Here is a 23525-nt window from a genome sequence, read left to right on the forward strand (position 1 = left end):
CTTTCTTTCTTTCTAGAGTTTTCTATCTAGACTCTTACTTCTTTGGAGGTAAGGGATCCAAAGTCAATCTTAGTAAAGTTTTGTCATGAGATGTAAGCAGAAGTTTGTTTTCTGTACAGGCATATATACATAGACTGATGCACACATAAAATGCTATAAAAATCTAAAATTAACACACAGATCTTTTAAAGCTTAGTATTAATGTTAATTATCATGTATCAGTTCAGAGTAGTTGCTCAGTCAGTAGAAACATGACGAGAAAAATCATTAAACCTGGTCAAGAAAGCCCTGCCATCTTCATGGTCATTGTGGTTTCCTTATATAAGTTAGATGGAAGGCTAGCACATGACATGTAGGACACACACTTACATTATGGAGACATTTATCCTCAAGGGAGTTGGATAGTGCTGTCTTGCAAATCTGGGGTCCTCATCCTTGAGCAGAAGGTACTTTCCCAATTGAGGTATCTCCCTAGGCCCTGAAAATATTCTTTAGATTTAAAAGAAACAGATCATTAAGTAGTTTTCTTTGAATTTTAAACATTAGTGTTTATTCATAAAGATCAATAAAAGCTTCTTTCCAAGAGCCGAGAAAACATATTTTTAATCACTTATATGTCAACTATGACTAATCACGTCGTCTTAATAGTTTACCAAATCTGTGCAGTTTATAGCCTCTGTTTTGTGTAGGTTTTATCTTTAACACAATATGGTATTTTCTATTTATAAGTCCTACAATGACAGACTTGTTTAAACAATTTGTAAAACTTTACATATCTCAAATATACTAAAGATTTGTTTCTATATTTTAACTGACATAAACAAAATGCTATGTTTTCTAAACATGTGCAACGGCATAAACTTCTATTCACAGCAAAGGATCAGTTTCCAATAAATGGCTGCCATCTCTTCTCTCTGAGGTACTTAAATTTCACTGTGAAATAGCAAGGTTTATAATGGTTTTTTTTTCCCAAATGTAGCCATTCTGAAATATTCAGTGTTAGCTATGCATTTCTCCCCTCTGCTTAAAACACTGCCACATGTAAATTCCTTCAGAAATGGAAAAGCCAACGAAAGATTCAGAAAAGAGCAAAATGAATCGTGCTTTACACAGAAAGATGGCAATTCTATTTTAAGCTTAAAGGAGATGAGAGGTTGATATATAAATTTTATTCTGAGTTCTTATTCCTGTATCTTCCACTGAGTTAACTTTGAATTAACTTTGAGTTAAGTTTCAATGCACATACTGAGTATATCCCAACAACAAAATTTGCAAGGTCATAGGTTTTAGATCCGGTTTTAGACAGTCCCCATTTCAAGTACTCTAAACTGATTATCCTCAAATAAAGCTTATTCCTAGAAAGATGCTCAAGAAGTCTAGAGGAATAACAATCAAGAATATCATGATGTTGGGCAACTACCTTCCTTCACCTCTCTCTCTAAATGAGTCAGCATGCATTTCTCTCTCACTGTATCTCCTTTTCCTTGAAATTTATTAGGTGCCTCGTGACCAAATCATCCAAACATGCCTTACTTTACAATGCTCTGGAGCATTGATAGATCCAGAATATAATTGACTTTTGACAATCACAATCAGTCATGCAATTCAATAACCGCATGCAGCAGATCTGATTTACAAAAAAAAAAAAAAAAAAATCAGTTTAACAGCAATGCCTATTATTCAGATATATTTCTGAGCACTAGTCTGTTTTACACGTCTTTGTAAAATATGTTGAAAGTATTCATCTAGCTTGTGTTTGCAATATACTAACCGTGTTTTAGATATAGGACACACATGTACATAGAAGCATCCAGGTTGTTCTTCCTATCTCTAGTACTAAACTCCTAGGTTTACTTCATTCATCCATAAAAGAAAACTAGTATTGTGTATATATTACAAGATAATTATACAATTTTAGTTTATTCCTGAGTATGATATTCCTCTAAACACAAGCTCTCAGAATATTTTAAGGATGGTACAAGAGCTTTGTACTATATTTTTTTTCAGAAGTAGTAAAACCTAAGTAAGAAGTTTTTTTGTCTTTAGTAAATTTCACTGGAATGGGGACTATCACGATATTTTATAGTAGTAAAACAAACAAGATGAAAAATGGCCCGATTTACCTAAAATTGAGGACATTTAATTTCCAAATAAATAAATATTGCACTGACTTCCATTAAGCAATATGTAGGGTACAAGAGGTGGTCTTAAAGAACAAAAGTAAGAAGAAAGAGTGGTGAGCTTGAGTTCAGATGCCAGTCCACAGTGGTGGGCTTGAGTTCAGATGCCAGTACAGAAGCACTACAACGCATTGTGTTGTTATGTCTTATTTATCTAAGTTTATTTAGGAGCTCTAATTTGACAATAATTCCAACCATTTCAATTTCATAGAAACATTATTATATATAATATTGTATCCATATATGATATAATAATATAAAGTAAAATATCCAATTGATTCTGATATATATATATCTATTATGCTATGAATATTTTGATAATGTTCAAGCATCAAGGAAGCTGCCAATGCAAACTATTCTGTTTAAAAATTAGTTGAAGGAGAGAACTGGATGGGAGAAGGGATCGGAAGGAGGGGTGGGGTAGGGTCAGGATTAGGTGTTCAGGAATGACAAGAGACATGGCCAGATGGCCATAAGAATGAATGGAAATCTGCAACTGAGAGAAGTGGGGAGGTAAAGAGGTGGAGGACATCTCCAGGACAAGACAGAGATCTGGGATAAGGGCAGCAACCAAGAATCAATGGTAGTGACCTTATGTGTGACTCACAGCATTGGGGACATGGGATCTGAAGAGGCCAACTCCTGTATCCAGGCAGAACCCCCAGTGGAGTGACAGGGACACCAACCCACCCTCAAAACTTTTTACCCCAAATTTATCCTGTCTATAAAAATTGCAGGGATGGGGGATGGAGGGATCAAGGGAATGACCAATCAATAACAGGCCCAACTTGAGACCCATTCCATGAATAAGAACCAATCCCTGACACTATTAATGATACTCATTATCAACTAACAAGACACCCCCAGAGCTCTGAGGGACTAAACCATCAACCAAATGGCTCCAGCTGCATAGATAGCAGAGGATGGCCTTATCTGGCATCAATGGGAGGGGAGGCCTTTGGTCTTGTGGAAACTTGATATTCCAACATAGGGGAATGCTAGGACAGTGAAGCAGAGAGAGTAGGTGGGTGGAGGAGTTCCCTCATAGAAGCAGGAGGTCTAGAGGATGGGATAGGAGTTTTCAGACAGGAAACCAGGAAGTAGGATAACATTTGAAATGAAAATAAATAAAATAACCAATAAAAAATGATACTCTGTTATGCTTACAGACACGAGCTTGGTACCCTCCGAGAGGCTACACCCAGTAGCTGCCTCAGACAGATACAGACACCCACAGTAGATGGCATTTGGGTTTCTTATAAGAGAATAGGAGGAGGGATTGCCGGCTCCAAAGAGCATAGGATCTTCATAGGAACAACCAACAGAATCAACTAACCTGGACCATCAGGGCTTTCAGAGACTGAACCACTAACCAACAAACATACACACCAGGTGGACATAGGCCTCTATGAACATTTGTAATCAATATGCATGTTTAGCATGGTCCTCATGTGTGAAACAAACAACTGGAGTTGTTCCCAAAAGCTGTTGCCTCTATGTGGGATTATGGTCTTCCAGCTGGGCTGCCTGGACTGGCCTTAGTGGGGCAGATGCATCTAGCCCCTCCGACACTGGATGTGCCAGGGTGTGGAGATACTCAGAGTCCCCCAGTCACTCTGAGGAGAAGGTGAGGGAGGATGGGGAGATAGGGAGAAATATTGTGGGATAGGGTGACTGGAATTGAGCAATGAGTGGGATGTAAAGTGAGCAAGTAAATAAAAATAAAAAGGAAGAAAAAGTAAAAAGAAAAAAAAAGTCCCATTACTTGTTATTAAACTTTCATATTTTATATAGTAAACCTTCAAATATGTGTTATATCTTTACTCTTCCAAACCCTCAGTTAATTTTATTTATCAAAACTGAATAATTTCTAGTTGTCAGTACTGTGATAATAGAAGCAAATATTATTAGAAACCTGTAACTTGCAACAATATCGAGAACTCCAAAAGGATTATGCTTGAAAGTTAAATACTACTTTTGTCACATGTTTTAGCATCATGCTAACCCTCAAGTACTACAAGTTATATATTCTTACAATTAAACCCAAATATTATATTTTGACTTCATTAAGCTGTATCTACATAATACTTGTATACTTACATAATTGTTATATTTCTGAGAGTTTGATAGATTATGTCCAGTTGAAATCCATCATATAATAATCTTACATGGTAAAAATGGTGACTAGAAATTCATATTCTACTGCTTTTCAGGGTTTATGGAAGGTTCTCCTCTTAGTGAACTATGTTCTTGAACAAATCACTTAAATTTTCTCTGCCCTTTCTGGTAAATAGTGATGATAATAATATACATATTAGGATATAGAAATGAACATTTAATGATTTAATGCATATTTAATGCTTATGGAATTGCCCTGCCCAAAATTGTGGCTACCTACCTATTATCTTTATTACCAATGATATTACTTGTATGGAGAAGTTGTTTTATCATATACACATGTCTTTTTGATGTGATTTTGCCTACTTATAAAACTCAGAATTTTAAGAAGATTTTCCGGACTGAGAATTATATCCTTTTGTCTTCAATCAGGCTATATACTCAACTAAGACAGATAGGACAGAATAACAGGTCACTCTGTATCTAAAATGTCTCTAATTTAATTAAAAAGTATCTAATGAGGGACTACTAAATATCATTTAGTAACATCCTGCCATTTCTCTTTAGCAAAGGTTTTTAATTTTGTCATATGATTTCAGTTACCATAAAATCACTGCCCCAAACCCCTCTTCTTTGAGACAGGCTGGCACTATGTGTATAAATTTTTTATTCTCTGCAAACAAGCAACAAACAAAAACAATTTATTTTAGTTTACTGTTCATGGTGGGTTAAGCATGGTGGCTGAGACTTTGGTCTTGGTATGGAGCTTGCTGTTGGTCATGTGGCAGTGTAGATAGGAAACTGTGGAAATGACTTTATCTGTAAGTATTTCTGGTCTTCAGAAGCTGAAATTTAGCCTGACCTTGCAATCATGTTAATAATGAGCCGCTAGGGTGTTAGAAATTATGCCATCAATCTGCTATACAACTGGGTAGTCAGTGTCCTTAATTTTAACTTACTGATAAGAAAACCATCTAACCTAATTACTGTGTATTGATTTCCTATATCATCAGCATTTACCAGGTAAACTAAAGGCATAGCTCTAATCTTAAATTATGTACACTTTCATGCTAGTGACATAAAATTGTGTATGTGTGTGTGTTATGTGTTGTATGTATGCATGTACATGGACACTTGCTCTCTTGCATTGTGATAATTAGGTATACATCATTTGCCAAAAACAGCCACAAATTGTTGAGAACAATCTTTTAAGTCATGTACCATAAATTTTGAAAGTAACATATGACTTAGTAACATCTGTTTGCAGTTTTGAGTGCTGTTCTCTGTCTCTAAGGGTCAGAAAAGCAACCTCTTTACTTTGTAAAATAGTTAAAATTTTCTGTAGAAATGAATTACTCATACCTTTGCATATCATGTTTTATAGGCTGTTGAATAAATAAAGAGAAAAGCTCTTGGCTAGGGATAGAGTCAATGAAAGAAAAAGATGGAAGACACAGGAAGTGTGCAGGGGAACGCCAGGGCAAAGAAGTGGGAGTGGGTGGGTAGGGAAGTGGGGGGGTATGGGGGACTTTTGGGATAGCATTGGAAATATAAATGAATAAAATACCTAATAAATAAAAAAATTTTAAAAAATGGGCTTGCTCTTGGTTTAAGTAACTGTGAAGACTAAATCCCTTTCTTTAAGGTGGCACTGCCCTAGAGAACAAGAGAGATTCAGTATGCTTCTGCTAGGATTTAGTACAGAAAACACCTCTATTGACTGACAATGGTAGCCATTCTCACCTCATAGTTACCCAAAAGACTATCAACAGCTGGAGACAGGCTACACTGAAACAATCCCAGAAAGATTTTGTAAATTACTATGTATCCCAGGCTGGCCTTGAGTTCAAGATTGGTTTCTTTATACCTTAGCCCCTGGAGTGCTAGGACTATAGGTATTTGCCATTTCTCCTGACTGTGACAAATGTCTATCCCTGCCATCTCCAGAATGAGTGTACCTCAACCCCTCCATCTTCAGGAACTTTTTCTTGCCTGACTAAAACTGGTAGCTGGTAACTATCATGATATCTTAGAGGTTTTGAATGGCGTTAGACTGCCCACCCAATTTAAAGGGCAGCAACATCAGCCACTCTCCTTTCTATATATAACCCACAACTGTATCCTGAAAAATTACAACTTGGAAGAAGGATATTACCCTTACAAATAGTCTACTACTCACAATGCTCTTTATGTTTAGTTACATTCCAAATGTTCATGATGCTGGGCTCTTTTTTTTTTTCCAACTGACTAGTATCTAGTTCTTTTATTATCTCCCAGATAATTTTTTTCCTTATGCCCTTTATGAACCTTCAGCATCTGTACATCACATGCTGCTCTCACATCCCTTTACTCTGTCTCAACAAAAATAACCCCAAAACCCAGAACAGGCTTAGCTCAGATCCAAAATATTTAATTGCAGTTAATACTCCCTTCTCAATCAGTCTCAATCTTGACTCAATCAAGACAATAATAAGCATAGTTTTGATCCCTTTCTTTCCTCATACTAAGCACGAGCTGATTTGTTGCCAGAGAAAACTTGAACTATCAAAATAATTTACTTTTATTCCAGACTGACTCTGAATGTACTGTTTTCCAGTCTCTCTGGCATGTTGAGTGTCTATTTGTAATCAGTGTCAGCAAACCTAAAGATGTACAGATAGCTCAAACCCACTTCCTAATTTACTTGGTTGGTATTTCCTTGACACTTCTCAAGTCCCCCATATTTCCCTCCTCGACATCAACCTTCTTTCATTAAAACACCAAGTTATCTGAACTAATTTTAACAGATTCTTGCTCTTTTTCTTCCTGTCAGTAGTTTTTGATTAAAACCTGTTTCTACAATTTTCACTAATGACTGTATGTGTTTATTTTTGACATTTTACTTACATCAACGACAGTGAAATTACAAGAAGAAAGATATTTCAATTCTCACACTTCAACTTAAAACAAATTAGAGTTTTTATATATTCAGCATATGTTTGTTATATGTCTGATATATTTTAAGTACGGGTTGTTGGGACTTGACTAGACAGAGTTAGACTGTTGTGTTAACTGGAGCATGTTGAAGTATGCGGAAGTTCTTACTGGTGTTTAAGTGAGAAGGTGGTTTTGAAGACAGCAATGAAACTCCAGGTATATGAAACACCAGGCAAGAGTCCCAATATGGAACTAGATAGTGATAGCCTCTGACACACAAAGTATGAAAAGGGGAATGGAGTTGAAGCTGGATAAAGAAGTAAAGAACTGCAGTAATGTCACAGGAACCATCCTAGACAGTGGCTGGATGACCACAGTAAGAAATGGATTTTCATGTGGAGGGAAATGAGCTTTGCCAGATGTTGATTCTGGAATTTTGGTCATTCTACAACACTTTCTTCTTTCTTACTCTCCTGCCACACAGCCCTTCTTCTTCCCAACAAATTCCTTTGCCTTTTGTATGCTTCATGTATGTACATGAATACTTGATTTTTTTGGGGGTGGTTGTTTTTTGTTTGTTTTGGTTTTTGGTTTTTCAAGACAGGGTTTCTCTGTATAGCCCTGGCTGTCCTGGAACTCACTTTGTAGACCAGTCTGGCCTCAACTCAGAAATCTGCCTGCCTCTGCCTCCCGAGTGCTGGGATCAAAGGCGTGTGCCACCATGCCTGGCTCAAATGCTTGGTTTTGATAACGATCCTTTCATGAGCACAGATGGGGAGTTATAATCCAGTGCATGAGCAAGTTACCAGTAACTATGGTACTTGGCAAGATTGTGGACGTTCCCCAGACACCAAGCGTCCATCATGGAGAGGTGGTGCATCATTACCCTGGGTGTTTGTAAATGCTGTTGTGAATGGAGATGGAGAGACCATATTCTACTTAAAAGGATATTGGAAAGATCCCTAAATTCCTCCAAGTGTCTTAATCCCTTAGGGACATTTGAGTCCTTAGTTGATCCCAATTTGTCTTGGTTGATGTTACCATAGACAATTCACCCTTTTTGGTAAAACTCTCATAAATCTATCTATTTTATTGAGTACTGTTAATTGTTCTTTGTCTAACCCTAACTCTTCATCTTATTAGCTCATTTCTATTTCTTTTAAATATTGGCTTTTATCATCACTCTCACTGTATGTATTATACATGGTTTTATTGTTTTTTTTTCCATTTTTTATTAGGTATTTAGTTCATTTACATTTCCAATGCTATACCAAAAGTCCACCATACCCACCCACCCCGACTCCCCTTCCCACCCACTCCCCCTTTTTGGCCCTAGCGTTCCCCTGTACTGGGGCATATAACGTTTGCAAGTCCAATGGGCCTCTCTTTCCAGTGATGGCCGACTAGGCCATCTTTTATACATGGTTTTAAAAGGGTGGTTAGGTAAGTGAAAGATAATATATTTTTGGGAAATTATGTTGAAATTACTATTAAGTTGTGTTTCTCAGAAAATCATTACGTGTGTTTTGGTGAAAATGTGAGTTTCTTTTGTTTGGGGACAAGATGATATGCTGTTTTGGATACTGTACTACATGTGCTTGCTCAAGAGTCTAGGATAGAATAAGTGTGTCTAAACAATAATATTTTGCTTAACCCATACAAAACATTTCTATGCTTCCGTTTCCATTAAATGTCGGATCACTCCTAAGTATGTATCATTTTTATTTCTGCAATGTCAGATGCACACATAGAGCTCTCTCTTGAATATTTCTAACATAATTATATTTTAATTATAATTTTTCTTTATTCTTGAGAATTTCAAGTATGTATGTGATGAAACAACATTCCCTCTTCACATCGGCTCCTCTCATATCCCTCCCAACTTCATGTCTTTTTTAAAAACAACTCATTGAATCCAATTAGTGCTAATTAGCTCTGCCCATGTGTGTGTGTGTGTGTGTATGAGGCCAGCCACTGAAGCATAGGAAATCTATCAGTGAAAACATCCTCAAAACTAATGATTCTCTGTCCACCCAGAAACCGTCAAGTGCCAATAGGGTTCTTATTAAGGGGTGACTTGATCTTATGAAGGTCATGTACAGGTAGGCAAAGCTTCTGTGATTTTTTTTTTACGAGTGTAAAAGCCATATCCAGAAGACTATGTCAGTGCACTCCTCTGCATCTAAGTGGTTTTTACATTCTGTCTCCTGCTCTAAGACCTTCTCTGAATGTTGGCAGCAGGGCACGGAGTTGTGTTGCTAAAGATGTCCCACTTAGGACTTAACATTCTTATTCTTAGTCTCGTTACCTTGACCTCTTATACACCTTGGCTTCAGCTGTTGTCTACTGAGAAGGAGATGAAGATCATCTATGATAAAAATGGAGGCTAGCTCAGGTCTGCATGTATAAATATAAATATTTAGAGGAAATCATGCTACTGCTCTTTTGTTCACCTATGCATCCTGGTGATTGCATCTGTCTCTTCTGCTGCCCCTGCCATCTCCCACTGGAAACAGAGCCCCAATTATTTTAGTTTCCAACATGAACTGAAAACCAGAAACCATTTCAGGCTGTAATGCTAAACTGAGGCTGCTTAGGCATCCTAGTTCATTGACTGCTCTAGGCTTGGTTCTCAACCTCTGCAGTATGCAGATAGTCGCCATTGAACTAGCCAGATTATCTTGTGTTTTAGACATTAGAGTGAATCTCCCCTTGTAATGTAATGATATATATATCCATCAGATCTTTGCCTCTGGAGAACCTCTGACTAAACCCATTTGCATTTATTCTTTTTTTCCTGTTGTTGTTGAGATAGTGTTTTACTATATGCCTAGGGCTAGCCTAACACTTAATCTCTATCAAATCTAACCTTAAGCTCAGGCTCTTTCCCATTAACCTTCTTATTTTACTTGGATTTAAATGCCAATAAGTAGCACATTTTTGGAACAAAACAAAACCCCAGTCATTTAATTTTTGAGGTTTCTGTGCACTGTACTGACACTAATGAAACAGATTTTTAATTAATTTTGTGCAATTATTTCTACATTCCAAATAAGCCATACTTATTTTGTTTCCTAATTTATGATAGTGTCATTAAAAATCATTAAAATCCATGTTATAGTTAGTGTCTTTTTGGGTTAAAGATATTTTACAATAGAATGAATTTTATTTGAATTTAGAAAGAATTTTCAGTTAATTATGACTGAAGACATAATCAGCAAAGACCATCAAGATTTTTGGAATTTCACAAGGTTAAGGTTACTGAATTGCTAGAAAAAGACTTCCCATAATACATTTTTGGCTTGTCTTCTTTTTTTTTTGCCATGTTTCTTTATGGGGTCACCAGTTATAATAGTGCTACAGTTTGTTCCTTTTTTTTTTCCTGTCTCTGCACACACTTTTTGAGCTTGTAGACAAAAGCTATTCTTGTATGTATAGCATTTTTTTTTCTACTTGAGACAAATGACCCTAATGTTCTCCAAAACGGAGAAAACAAATTCTAACACTTTGCCTAATGCCTTATGGATGGCAAGTGGGACAAGTGGTTGAGAGTGGACAGAGTCATGAGTAAAGTCATGTCAATCATCACAGTGCTTCAGAGCACAGGAATGATGAAGGTTTTCTTGGATCAACTTCAGAGAAATTGATAAAGCCTTGTGGCCTTGTGTGGATGGTGACAGTGTATGCAGTAAGTGTGGACCCCAGCTTCCTCCTCTCAGATACTTACATCCTGAGATTGCTTTTATACAGAGACCTTCTATGGAGACAAACTTGCCCTTATATAATAAAGAACACTGTTTCCTTGCCTTTACATAATAAATATGACTATTTATAAATTACATAACGAATAGGACATAATAAAAGCACTGAGTTTCTGAGCTCCACCAGAGGTGAGCACAGCCTACCTAATCCCAGCTTTTCTGTATGCATGTTTGCCATTTCTTCATTTCCATCTTATCTTAGTCATGTTTCTAGGAGCAAGCCCTGCAGGACACAGTGAGCACTGACATTTAAAGAAATGTGTTTTATTCTTTTTATAATGTTTAGGCATTCAGTCCTTTTGAAAATCACTTTTAAAAGTCCTTAAAATGTGATTCTTAAAGTTAAAAACTGTCGTTGTTTAATCTATCTTTCTCGCATATGTCATAGTCATTTAAAATGTATTGAAAGAAATAGCCATTTAGATAGGATGAACATATGGGAGAGAAGAAGGATAAATACATGTACTGAAAGAGACTGAGAAATGGAAGACTATTTGATGATGGTTCATAATAGCCATATCTTTCTTTTTTATTAAATTCTTCAAATATTTTAATGGGTATTGTATACAAAGCCTTTTTCTTTCCTATCCATCCATATAAATGCATACTAATAATAGATGTGCAAATAAGATATATCTAATAATATGTGTATATGTTAGTGCCATTCTACATTTTTCTTTCTCTCTCACTGGAGATGTATAGAGCATCATTCTCTTTATGATGTCTCTTTTTATTTCCTTATCCTCATGAGTCTTTATACCATAGTTCAGCCAGCCACCCATTTTAACCATATCACTAGACAGTTATAAGAATTACACAAAGTCTCTGCTACTTTTATAAATTCCTCCATTGTCTCATTGAGTTCTTGAAAAAAATACATTCTCTTAGCATAGCATTGTCCTAATTTTTTTACTTTATCTTTATAATATCCTTCACTGCTGTTTTTTATGCTTAGGACTATGCCCTATGTACAATTAGCACTGTATAAGGTTATAAGATTCTAAATTCTTAACTTCTGCATCCTTTTAGTTGACTAGAATAATTTTCCCATAGCTTAAACTATAAACTTCCTACACTCATTTCAAATTTTATCCTATATTTTAATTTGAAGGGGACTTAGTTTTTAATGTATGTGTTCTATAGCAATTTATATAGTGTTGTTTATCAATTAATAAATTCTAAAGTTAAACATGCCTGGTTTCCTTTACAATTCTATTAATTCACAATTGTGGTAGCTTGTCAGCTTCTCAACATTTCTGTTTCCACATGGATAAATTGGAGATCATGCAAATTATACCAAGGTTACTGTTTGGAGGAAGAAATGAAATAATTCCATAGAGGACTGGAACTGTTCCTACTAGATTATAATAATGTTATCATGGTATAATTATTTATTCTGATATTTATCTTTCTTGTAAGTGTTTTAGATGTTTCATTAATTTATTTCTTTATGGTTCATCCTGATCACAGCTTCCTCTCCTTCCTCTCCTCCTAGTCCTACCCTCTGCCTTCCCCTCCTCCCATTACCCCCATTCTCTTCATGGATGCACAGGTTTCCCATGATTATCAACCCACCTTGGCATATAAAGTTGCACAGCATCTCAGCTAGGATAAATGGATCCAAAGGCAGACATCAGAGTTACAGACAGCCCTGTTTCTGCTGTTAGGGAATACATATGGAGGCCAAGCTGCAGGACTGTTACATATGTGTGGAGGGCCTATGTCCATTCTATGCATGCTCTTTAATTGGTGGCTCAGTTTCTGTGAGTGCACAGGGTCCCAGGTTTGTTGATTGTATAGGTTTCCTTGTGGAGTAATCTCTCCAATTCCTTCAATTCTTCCTCAGCCTCTTCCATAAGATTCCCTAAACTCTGCCAAATGTTTGGATGTAGGTCTCTCCATCTGTGTCCATCAGCTCCTGGTTGGAGCCTCTCAGATGACAATAGTACTAGGCTCCTGTCTGCAAGTATAGCAGAGTATCAGTGTTAGTGTCAGGGGTTGTCTCACTGATACTAACATGGCATGGGTTGTTTCCAGTTTCTTGCTCCTACAAATAAGGCTGCTATGAACATAGTGGAACACATGTCCTTGTGGTATGGTGAAACTTCATGTGAGTATATGCCCAGGAGTTGTATAGCCGGGTCTTTTTTTTTTCTTTTAATTAGGTATTTTCTTCATTTACATTTCCAATGCTATCCCAAAAGTCCCCCAGGCCCTTCCGTTCACTCTCCTTCCCCCATCTTGAGGTAGAACTATTTCCACTTTTCTGAGAAACAACCAGATTGATTTCCAAAGTGGTTGTACAAGTTTGTCCTCCTACCAGCAATGGAAGAGTGTTCCCCTTGATCTACATCCTCACCAGCATGAATTTTTCATCTTAGCCATTCTGACAGTTGCATAATGGAATGTCAATAAAAATCCCAGCATAGCTAAAACAATCTGTACAATAAAAGAACTTCTGAAAGTAGTTTTTCAAACTGTACTACAGAGCAATAGTAATAAAAGCTACATAGTATTGGCAGGAAAACAGACAGGTTGATCAATGGAATTGAATCACAGACCGAAAAGTAAACACAGGCACATGCTGACACTTGATTTTTGACAAATAATCCAAACCTATATCAGGAGGGGGAAAAAAAGAAAGCTTCTTCAACAAATAGTGCTTGTATAACTGGATGTCTGTATGTAGACGAATGCATATAGATCCATATCTATCATCCTGCACAAAACTCAAGTCCAAACTCATTGTACAACAAGATATACTAAATCTGATAGAAGAGAAATTGGGAAATATTTTGGATGCATTGACACAGGAGGAAAGTTCCTGATTCTCATATATAAAAAACCAACAACAGCTCAGGCACTAAGATCAACAATTAAAATATGGGACCTCATGAAACCGAGAAGCTTCTGTAAGGTAAAGGATACCAGAATGGGGAAAGATATTCAGTAACTGTATATATGACAGAGGGCTAATATCCATGTATTTATAAAGAACTCTAGAAATTAAGCACCAACAAACCAAATATTCCAATTAAAAATGGGGTCCAGATTTAAACAGAGAATTCTGGGCAGAGGAATCGCTAGAGGCCAAGAAGTACTTAAAAAATGTTTAACATCTTTATTCATCAGGCAAATGCAAATCAAAATATTTCAGGATTTTAATTTGTGAAATGGTATACTTATAATCTCTACTGTAAGCAAAGACATTAAATTGTTTCCTTTTGAATATTTATTGTAATTATAATAATAGGAAACATATACTTCTGATATTAGAAAGAAAGTGCTGTTAGATATCAAAAGAGAGCTAAAAGATCATAGGAGTATTTATCGGGAGATCTTCTTTATGTAGGTTTTAAAGTAACCATTGCAGAGGATTCAGAAGGATTAGAGCAGAACAATTAATAGCCAAGCTGGGGAAGGTGCAGTTCAATTCTTAAAATGAAAGTATATTTTATTGGTGTAATAAAATGTTTTGACAAGCAAGTAGATAAGAGTATACAGGTGCTTGTGAATGAAGATTAATTTTAGAATGTCTTAAATCAGAAGTGCTCAGGAGAGGTAGATTCCAAGATAATCTGATGGTTTTGAACCTGGAACAACTAAAGAATTATTGTATTTACTATTATTTTCTGGAAGACAGAACTATATATTGGTTTTAGGAAATGGGTAAGGTTGAATTTTTACTTGTTTATTTTCAAATATGTTGATGATACTATGGGCATTATAGCAGTGAAAAATATTTGTTGTCCAGTGGGAAGATGTGGGGATCCAATTTATAGAAGAGCTTATTGCAAGGAAAAGCACACCATCAACAGGACAAGACAGAATAGCCTATGGAACGGTAAAAATACTCACCAACCCTACATCCACCAAAGGGCAGATATGCAAAATATATAAAGAACTCATCACCATTATTACTTTTAAATGAAAAATTACTTGCCCATACCACATAGCAAGTACTTGTGTTATCTACAAAATAATTGTTCCATAGAGCTTTGATCCATGGTATAAAAGTTCCTCTATGGACTGTCCATTACAGTATGTGCTAGGTGCAACACAGAACCATATTTCTGTATAATAATATTGTCATAGGTGTGAAGGGTATGATTATTGTGCTTTAGACATTTGGATATCTTTAGTGAAGCTGTCTCCATTTGTACTCATTTGCTTGTTTGGCCTTTCTCATGTACTGTTTGTTTCTTTGCACTGCATCCTCTTGGACCTATATCACAGGCCTATGTTGTTGACATTGCCTGTTGTGTGCCCACTGAAATTGATATTGCCTAGTATATTTACAGCTGTGCTAAACTTCTCGGCATTTGTTCCTCATTGCTGTCTTAATGCTGGAGGCACAGCATGAGCAGAAAAAAAAAAAAAAAGAAAAAGAAAAAGAAAAAGAAAAAAAGAAATCACAATATTTTCTGTTACTCATGCCTATTTGCTGCCAGAAAGTTATATTGGCATAATCTAAAAGGAAGTTATTTGCTTAAGAAATCCAGAACATGTAGTGTTCCAGATCCTGGCCCCTCAGAAGGCGGAAGAGAATACATGAGGTTACAAATGGAGTGAGGAAAATTTTCATACAGGACCAACCCATTGTTTAACATTGCTAAGGAAATCATTTCTAGATGAGAATAGCCTGTCTTCTCCTCATGCATACATGAGTCTTGGATTTCAAAAGAGAACACTTAGCTGAAATACTTTATTGCCCTTTATTCCTAATTTCCTATTATACAGAACTCAATCTATCAACCTTTGTTCTAATCTATAAACAAACGTGTCTATATTAAAAACACTTAAATGACTAAAAGCACACCCTTTTTTACAGGAGCCTATAGGTTACAGTTGATGAATAATTGGCATGGGCATTCTTCTTCTCCTTGTCCTTGTCCTCATCTTCATGGTCATCGTGATTATCGTCATTCCCCTCCTCTTCCTTCATTTCTCATAGTATGTTGAAATAGCTTAGGTTATTGTAATTTTAATGCTAATTTAATTTTTGTAACAGACTTAAAGACCAAAATGATTAAACTAAGTTCAGGAAATAACCTGAATTTTAACCTGAAAGAGACATTTGTATTGTTGTAGGCATTTTAGACACAGGCAACAGCTCATGAAGTAATTCTTTCTTGCTCCCCAGCCTATTTGAGATACACCAGTATGTATACATCTCTGAAATTTGCCATGGCTGATGGAGCGAGGCTTTGTTTCAGCTTAGATCACATTTCCTTGTGCAAACTGTTAATCTCCAAGATCAAACATGTCTTGTTTGGAGAAGGTTTTAAAAAGTTGATCTAAAAACATTATTTCTTAACCAAGAACCCGTGGAAACTGTTCAGGAACTGGGTAATTTGCTCCCTTTTCATTGTTTGGGTTATATCCCAGATATATAAATATGGTTAAATTTGCACCCACAAAGGCTGACATGTGCTAGGCTTGGGATATAGTGCACAGGGGTGGTACTTGGTGTGATGCTCTAGCTTTGCCTTTGAGAATTCCGCTTTGACAGGAAAATTAAGTCATCATTTACCACAGAATGATACGAAGAAAAATGAACATTGTACCTTGGAAAATGCAGGTTGATATAGGAAAGGTTTATGGAATAAATAAATCTCTTCTCTAATATATTTCTGCCACCTCAGCATAGATCATTAACCTAATGGATTATGTTTTGTAGTTGATGTATTTTTTGTCTGTGTACTAAAGTGACATATGGAACATTCCCACTTTAATGGTCACTTAACCTTCATGGTGTGGAAGGCTTAAGAGAATTTAAACATTTATATTAAAATTTGTACCATCTATCTCAGACAGTCAATTGCTTAGAGCCGCCTTTTGCTTCTTTATATGAATAGCAAGTGTTGTTGGCTAACTTGGTGATTTTGGAGCCTTTGTTAGATTAGATTTGAAGGCTTTTTGCCTTTTAGAAAAGTTAAAATTTAGAATTCATTTCAAGTTCTGTGTAGTTTTTTTTTTCCCCACCCCTTTGTTTTTCAGTCTTACTTACTCTAGGTTTCTTTACTCCCACCACCCCCATGGCGTTTTTAAATTTTCATATTTTTTGGAAAATTTTAAAAATTATTTTATTAGATATTTATTTTATTTACATTTGAAATGTTGTCCCCTTTCCTGGTTTCCCCTCAGAAAACCCCTGTCCCCTCTCCCCTCCTCCTGCTCACCAAACCACCTACACCCACATCCTGGCCCTGGCATTTCCCTACCGTGAGGCATAGAGCCTTCACAGGACCAAGGGTCTCTCCTCCCATTGATGACTGATTAGGTCATCCTCTGCTACATATGCAGTGGGATCCATGAGTCCCAACATATGTACTCTTTGGCTGGTGATTTAGTCCCTGGGAGAAAAACTCAGGTGACAGCAGATGCTGGTGAGGATGTGGAGAAAGAGGAACACTCCTCCATTGCTGGTGGGATTGCAAGCTGATACAACCACTCTGGAAATCAGTTTGGCACTTCCTCAGAAAACTGAACATAATACTACTTGAGGACCCACTAATACCACTCCTGGGCATATACCCAGAAGATGCTCCAACATATAATAAAGACATATGCTCTATTATGTTCACTGCAGCCTTACTTATAATAGCCAGGCACTGGAAAGAACTCAAATGTTCATCAAGAGAGGAATGGATACATAAAATATGGTACATTTACATAATGGAGTACTACTCAGCTATTAAAAACAATGAATTTATAAAATACTTAGGCAAATTGATGGAACTAGAAAATATCATCCTGAGTGTGTTAACCCATCACAAAAGAACATACTCCTCACTGAAAAATGGATATTAGCCCAGAAGCTCAGGAATACCCAAGATATAATTCATAAATCACATGAAACTGAAAAAGAAGGAAAACCAAAATGTGGATACTTCGTTCCTTCTTAGAAGGGGCAATAAAATATGCACGGAAGGAGATACAGACACAAAGTGTGGAGCAGAGACTGAAGGAAAGTCCATCCAGAGACTGCCCCACCTGGGGATCCATCCCATATACAATCATCAAACCCAGGCACTTTTGTGGAGGCCAACAAGTACTTACTGACAGAAGCCTGTTATGGCTGGCTCTGGAGAGGCTCCACCAGTGTCTGACAAATACAGAGGTAGATCCTTGCCACCTACAATTGGACTGAGCACAGGGTTCCCAATGAAGGAGCTAGAGAAAGTACCCAAGGAGATGAAGGGGTCTGCAGCCCCATAGGAGGAACTATGTATTTTTAAAAGTACAATGAGAGAGAGGACCTGCTCTCAAAATAGTTTAGTTTAGTGCTTCTCAAAAAAAAAATCATTTTTTTCTTTTTTGGTTAGATATTTTCTTCATTTACACTTTAAATGCTATCCCCTTTCCCAGTTCCCACTCCAAAGACCCCCATCCCTTTCTCCCCTCTCCCTGCTCCCCAACATGGCCACTCATGCTTCCAGGCCCTGGCATTCCCCTGTACTGGGGCATAGAACCTTCATAGGACCAAGGCCCTCTCCTCCCAATGATGGCCAACTAGGCCATCCTCTGCTACATATGCAGTTAGAGCCATGAGTCCCACCATGTGTTTTCTTTGGTTGGTGGTTTAGTCCCTGGGAGCTCTGGGTGGTACTAGTTAGTTCATATTGATGTTCCTCCTATGGGGTTGCAAATCCCTCCAGCTCCTTGGGTACTTTTTCTAGCTCCTTCATTGTGGACCCTGTGCTATGCCCAATGGATGGCTGTGAGCATCCACTTCTGTATTTGTCAGGCAGAGCCTCCCAGGAGACAGCTATTCATTTTTAAATCATTTTGTGAAAGGATCAAGTTTATTTACAAATACATTAGCAATTAAAATTAGTATGCTGTATCTTATAAAGTTAATGTGGAGAAAATAGAAAATCCATTTATTAGTTCAAAAAAACAGCTTCTGAGACTTTCTTATACTAGACAATTTTTCTGTGTTTGCAGCACTCAGAAAAAAAATAGCTTTCATATTCCAAAGTTCACAGACAAACAAAAAAATAGTATAGACAAGTGTTTACATAATTAGTGACATCTGTGTTAGAGGAAATTGTAGAGAACAGAAGGGAACTTCTATTCCCAAACAGAATGCATATCAAGATTGACTCTAAAAGGAAATCTTTGCTTAGATGTAAATGACAGGGAGACATTGGAATGGGATAAGGGAGTGAAATGCAGCAAACATCAAGTGCAGGATGGGGACCTACTTCACAGCCATCATATGACATTTTGGGGTGTTCCCATGTGTACAGTGATAAGAGTGTACTTATTTCAAGCCCTCCTTTAAATATGCAACCAATTATGGAAGACCATGGAGAAAACAAAACAGAACAAGAGAGTCAAAGTTGGGCTTCTTCCAGGTCGTGCGAGGACAGCAAGTTCTATGAAGATGCTCTTCTAAAATCTAACCAAGGCTGACACCTGTTTTACAGAGTAGATTCTGTTCTAAAACAGGAGAGCAGGAAATGCAGCTGGGAGGAAGATGATGCATAGCCCCCTCTCCCCTCCAAATCAAATGATAGAGATAACTGCATATGTCCCCAAAGGGCCGTTGGGTATCTAGATAGCAGGGCTTACACTGAGAACATTCATTGAATTAACAAGCTTTGCTCATACTGTTTTGTGTGTCTGAACACTGGCAGGTACTTTAGCATCTACACAGATCTTATCCAGGAAGGTCACAGTTACTCTGAGCTATGCAAACAACAGTTTTACCATCAATGAAACCCTATTCTGCTAAGAAAACTTCAGCCACGCTTCTAAGGAATGCTGAAGCTTAGCAAGAGTTTTCACCAGAAACCTGTGCTTGCAGGAACTCTTACTTAACAAAAGCCTGTGTGACTTGGTACAATAATTATCTGCTTGAGTCAAGATTATTCATTTGACCCTCATATTGGTATTGAAATCCAGAAACATAGAAACTGAATAAAGAAAAGCAAGTCATATTAATTTTCAACCAATTTGTCATTTGTTTTAATACTACTATTTGAAGAAAATGAAGTCATTAATCAAGTAGCAATATTTATTTTAAAAATACTTTCTAGTGGGTAAGTCTAGTGAGTTATATACATTTTCATAAGCACACCAATGCCTTTTTATTCCTTTCTTTAAGCATTCCATCCTTTCTGTGCTATCTATCTATTATCTCTTATAGACTATTTATTTATATTTAAAAGTTATTCTTCCAGACATAATTGAAAAGGTTCTTATCATTTGACCTTTTCTAAGAAGTATATTTTAATATTTATATTCACCCTACCATATCTCAAATAAATGCATCCTGTTAGTTTTATCATTACTATTATTATAAGTCAAACTTTACATTTTTATTTCTTATACCAGATTAGGTTATGTTAAAATTGTTTATATTTACTGATGTCTCAAAAGGTGCACTATTACTGACCTTTTATGAATACAATGAGATATTATTAACTTTTATTAACCCTATTTTATAGATGTAAAGATAAACTTAGAGGGAACTTGCTTAGAAGTAGTCTAGTGAATTTCTGAAAATAATCCTGAACTAAGAAGTCTAATATAGAAAAGTGCCTCTATTTGTGTGTGTGTGTGTGTGTGTGTGTGTGTATGTGTGTGTCCCTTCTGGGAGTCAATTTTCAGTTTTTATCATGAAGGATCTGGGGATCACACTCATATAAATAATGGATTTTGTGCAAAAGAAATGTTAAGTATATTATTAAAAACCCCAAACTATGGGATGGATCCGTAGGTGGGGCAGTTTCTGGATGGTCCTTCCTTCTGTCTCAGTTCCGAACTTTGTCTCTGTGACTCCTTCCATGGGTATTTTGTTCCCCATTCTAAGAAGGAATGAAGTATCCACACTTTGGTTTTTCTTCTTGAGTTTCATGTGTTTCACAAATTATAACTTGGGTATTCTAAGTTTCTGGGCTAATATTAATTTTTCAGTGAGTGCATATCATGTGTGTTCATTTGTGATTGGGTTACCTCACTCAGGATGATATCCTCCAGATCCATCCATTTGCCTAAGAATTTCATAAATTCATTGTTTTTAGTAGGTGAGTAGTACTCCATTGTGTAAATGTACCACATTTTCTGTATCCATTCCTCTGTTGAGGTACAACTGGGTTCTTTCCAGTTTCTGGCTATTATAAAAAAGGCTGCTATGAACATAGTGGAGCATTTGTCCTTTTTACAAGTTAGAATATCTTCTGGGTATATATGCCCAGGAGAGGTATTGCTGGATCTTCCAGTAGTAATATGTCCAATTTTCTGAGGAACCACCAGACTGATTTCCAGAGTGATTGAACCCATCCCATAAACAACCACCAAGCCCAGATACTATTGCATATTCCAGCAAGATTTTGCTGACAGGACCTTGATATATCTGTCTCTTGTGAGGCTATGCCAGTGCCTGGCAAATACAGAAGTGGATGCTCACAGTCATCTATTGGATGGAACACAGGGCCCCCAATGAAGGAGCTAGAGAAAGTACCCAAGGAGCTAAAGGGGTCTGCAACATTATAGGAAGAACAACAATATGAACTAACAAGTACCCCCCCCCCAGATCTTGTGTCTTTAGCTGCATATATAGCAGATGATGGCCTAGTCAGCCATCAATGGGAGGAGAGGCCCTTGTTCTTTCGAAGATTATATGCCCCAATACAGGGGAATGCCAGGGCCAGGAAGCAGGAGTGGGTGGGTTGAGGAGCAGGGCAGGGGGAAGGTATAGGGAACTTTCACAATAGCATTTGAAATGTAAATGAAGAAAATATCTAATTAAAAAAAAAAGCCCAACCTAACTATAACCGGATGAACTGTGCAGGGGTGCGGGTAGGCAATGCAAACAAGTGAGTGAGCATTACTTCCTGTGACAGTAGAAGGCAGCATCACTGCTAAACACCAATCCATGGCCACGGCACACACAGAACACTCTTCATGACTATTTTGTACTTGCATTTTGAAACTGTCTTTAGAATTAAGTTACCCGCACACTTTAAATTAAAAAGAAAAGACAAAATTTAGTAGGGTGTAGTCATGTATTCCTTTTATCTCATCACTCAGAACACAGACACAGTCAGATTTCTGTGTGTTGGTGGCCAGCCTGGATTACAAACAGAGACTTAGTGCTGAAAAAAAATACAAAATACAAAACTAAAAATTATTTCTGTATCACATTATTTCCTTGGTACTTTATGAAATCCAGGGAGACTCATTTAAGGAAGGATTCTTGTGACTTGTAGGACTTAAAGATGGAAAGTTTCCTTCTCATGTGTGAAGAATTTGTCTTTCCTTAATGTTTTACTCGTACTGTTTCAATGTATGCATTGTGCAGTATAGCTTTTCACTCTATATGAGTTTTCCAAGGAATGGGCTTGTTATGTTTATTATTAATTTTTGGTCCTGTTAGAATCTAAACTCTAGAAACTACTATATATATATATTTTTTTTACAAGACACTTAGAGTAAATACTAATGTTGCTGCTAAAAGTCATGCAGGAATAATGACCCCAAATGGATTTAATTTTACAACAGAAACATTTGTTTCAGTTGAAAGAAGCACATGACTTCCAGAACTGGGGACATTTGTCACACAGTGCCTTGTTTATTATCAGCAGGGGTTCTGAGCCCTCCTCTATTGTTTTTCTTGAAGTCTACTAAAACTCATTTTCTTTTTAAGGCAGAAGATTGCCATAGTTATAATAATATTTAACAAGTCACTTTAATTAATGCACATGTGAAAACTGTGTTAAAACTTTTCAAAATGCATGTAAATGTTTTACTCATAGAGACAGCAGCAAACTGCAAATCCTTCTGACTTCTATCTGACATTAATATATGCACATATATTATACACACACATATATTATGCACGCAAACCAATACAGGATTTATGTAATCTTAGTGATTATATTATTAGTCTTCCCTGTAAGAATGTGGAAAACTGATGCCATTGAAAGTACATTTGGAATACTTTGAAACAAGAATTTTGTATTTTATCTACTCAGAAATAATAGTTATTTCATTGTTTATCATTATTGATGCTACAGATCAATTTCTTTTCAGAAGAAATGAATTTAGAAAAATGCTTGATGATAACATGGAAATATCCAGGGGCTATTATTTAGACAGAATGAGGAAGTATTGATTGGAATGAAGATAAAATGAGATCTGATATCAAAGAGGGCTATATCATATAGTTTGTGTTTCAGAATTCGGACACTAAATTAAAGACTGTATGTTTAAATTTAATGCTGAACAAGATATAAATAATAAAGTGTTCTTATAGGAAAGGATGAATGCAATGTTTTGTCAGCATAATATTTATAGGAAAGAAGTGAGATAAGCTAGAGGAACACAGATTACTGATGCTTTTGAATATTGCAATAAGCAATTCAGGGAAAGATTGTGAAGTATGTATTTCACGTCAAAATTTTCCTTTCAGTACAATTAGAAACATTTTGTGCCCTTCTGTTTCTTGTTAAACTTTTTGTGTTGTAGCACTAATAGTTCTATTTGTTGTTTTATTCATTATGGTGAATATTATGCTTTTATGTTGTCATAAAACACA

The sequence above is a fragment of the Mus musculus genome, chromosome 1 (assembly GCF_000001635.26).
Source record: "Mus musculus strain C57BL/6J chromosome 1, GRCm38.p6 C57BL/6J".
NCBI lineage: Eukaryota > Metazoa > Chordata > Mammalia > Rodentia > Muridae > Mus > Mus musculus.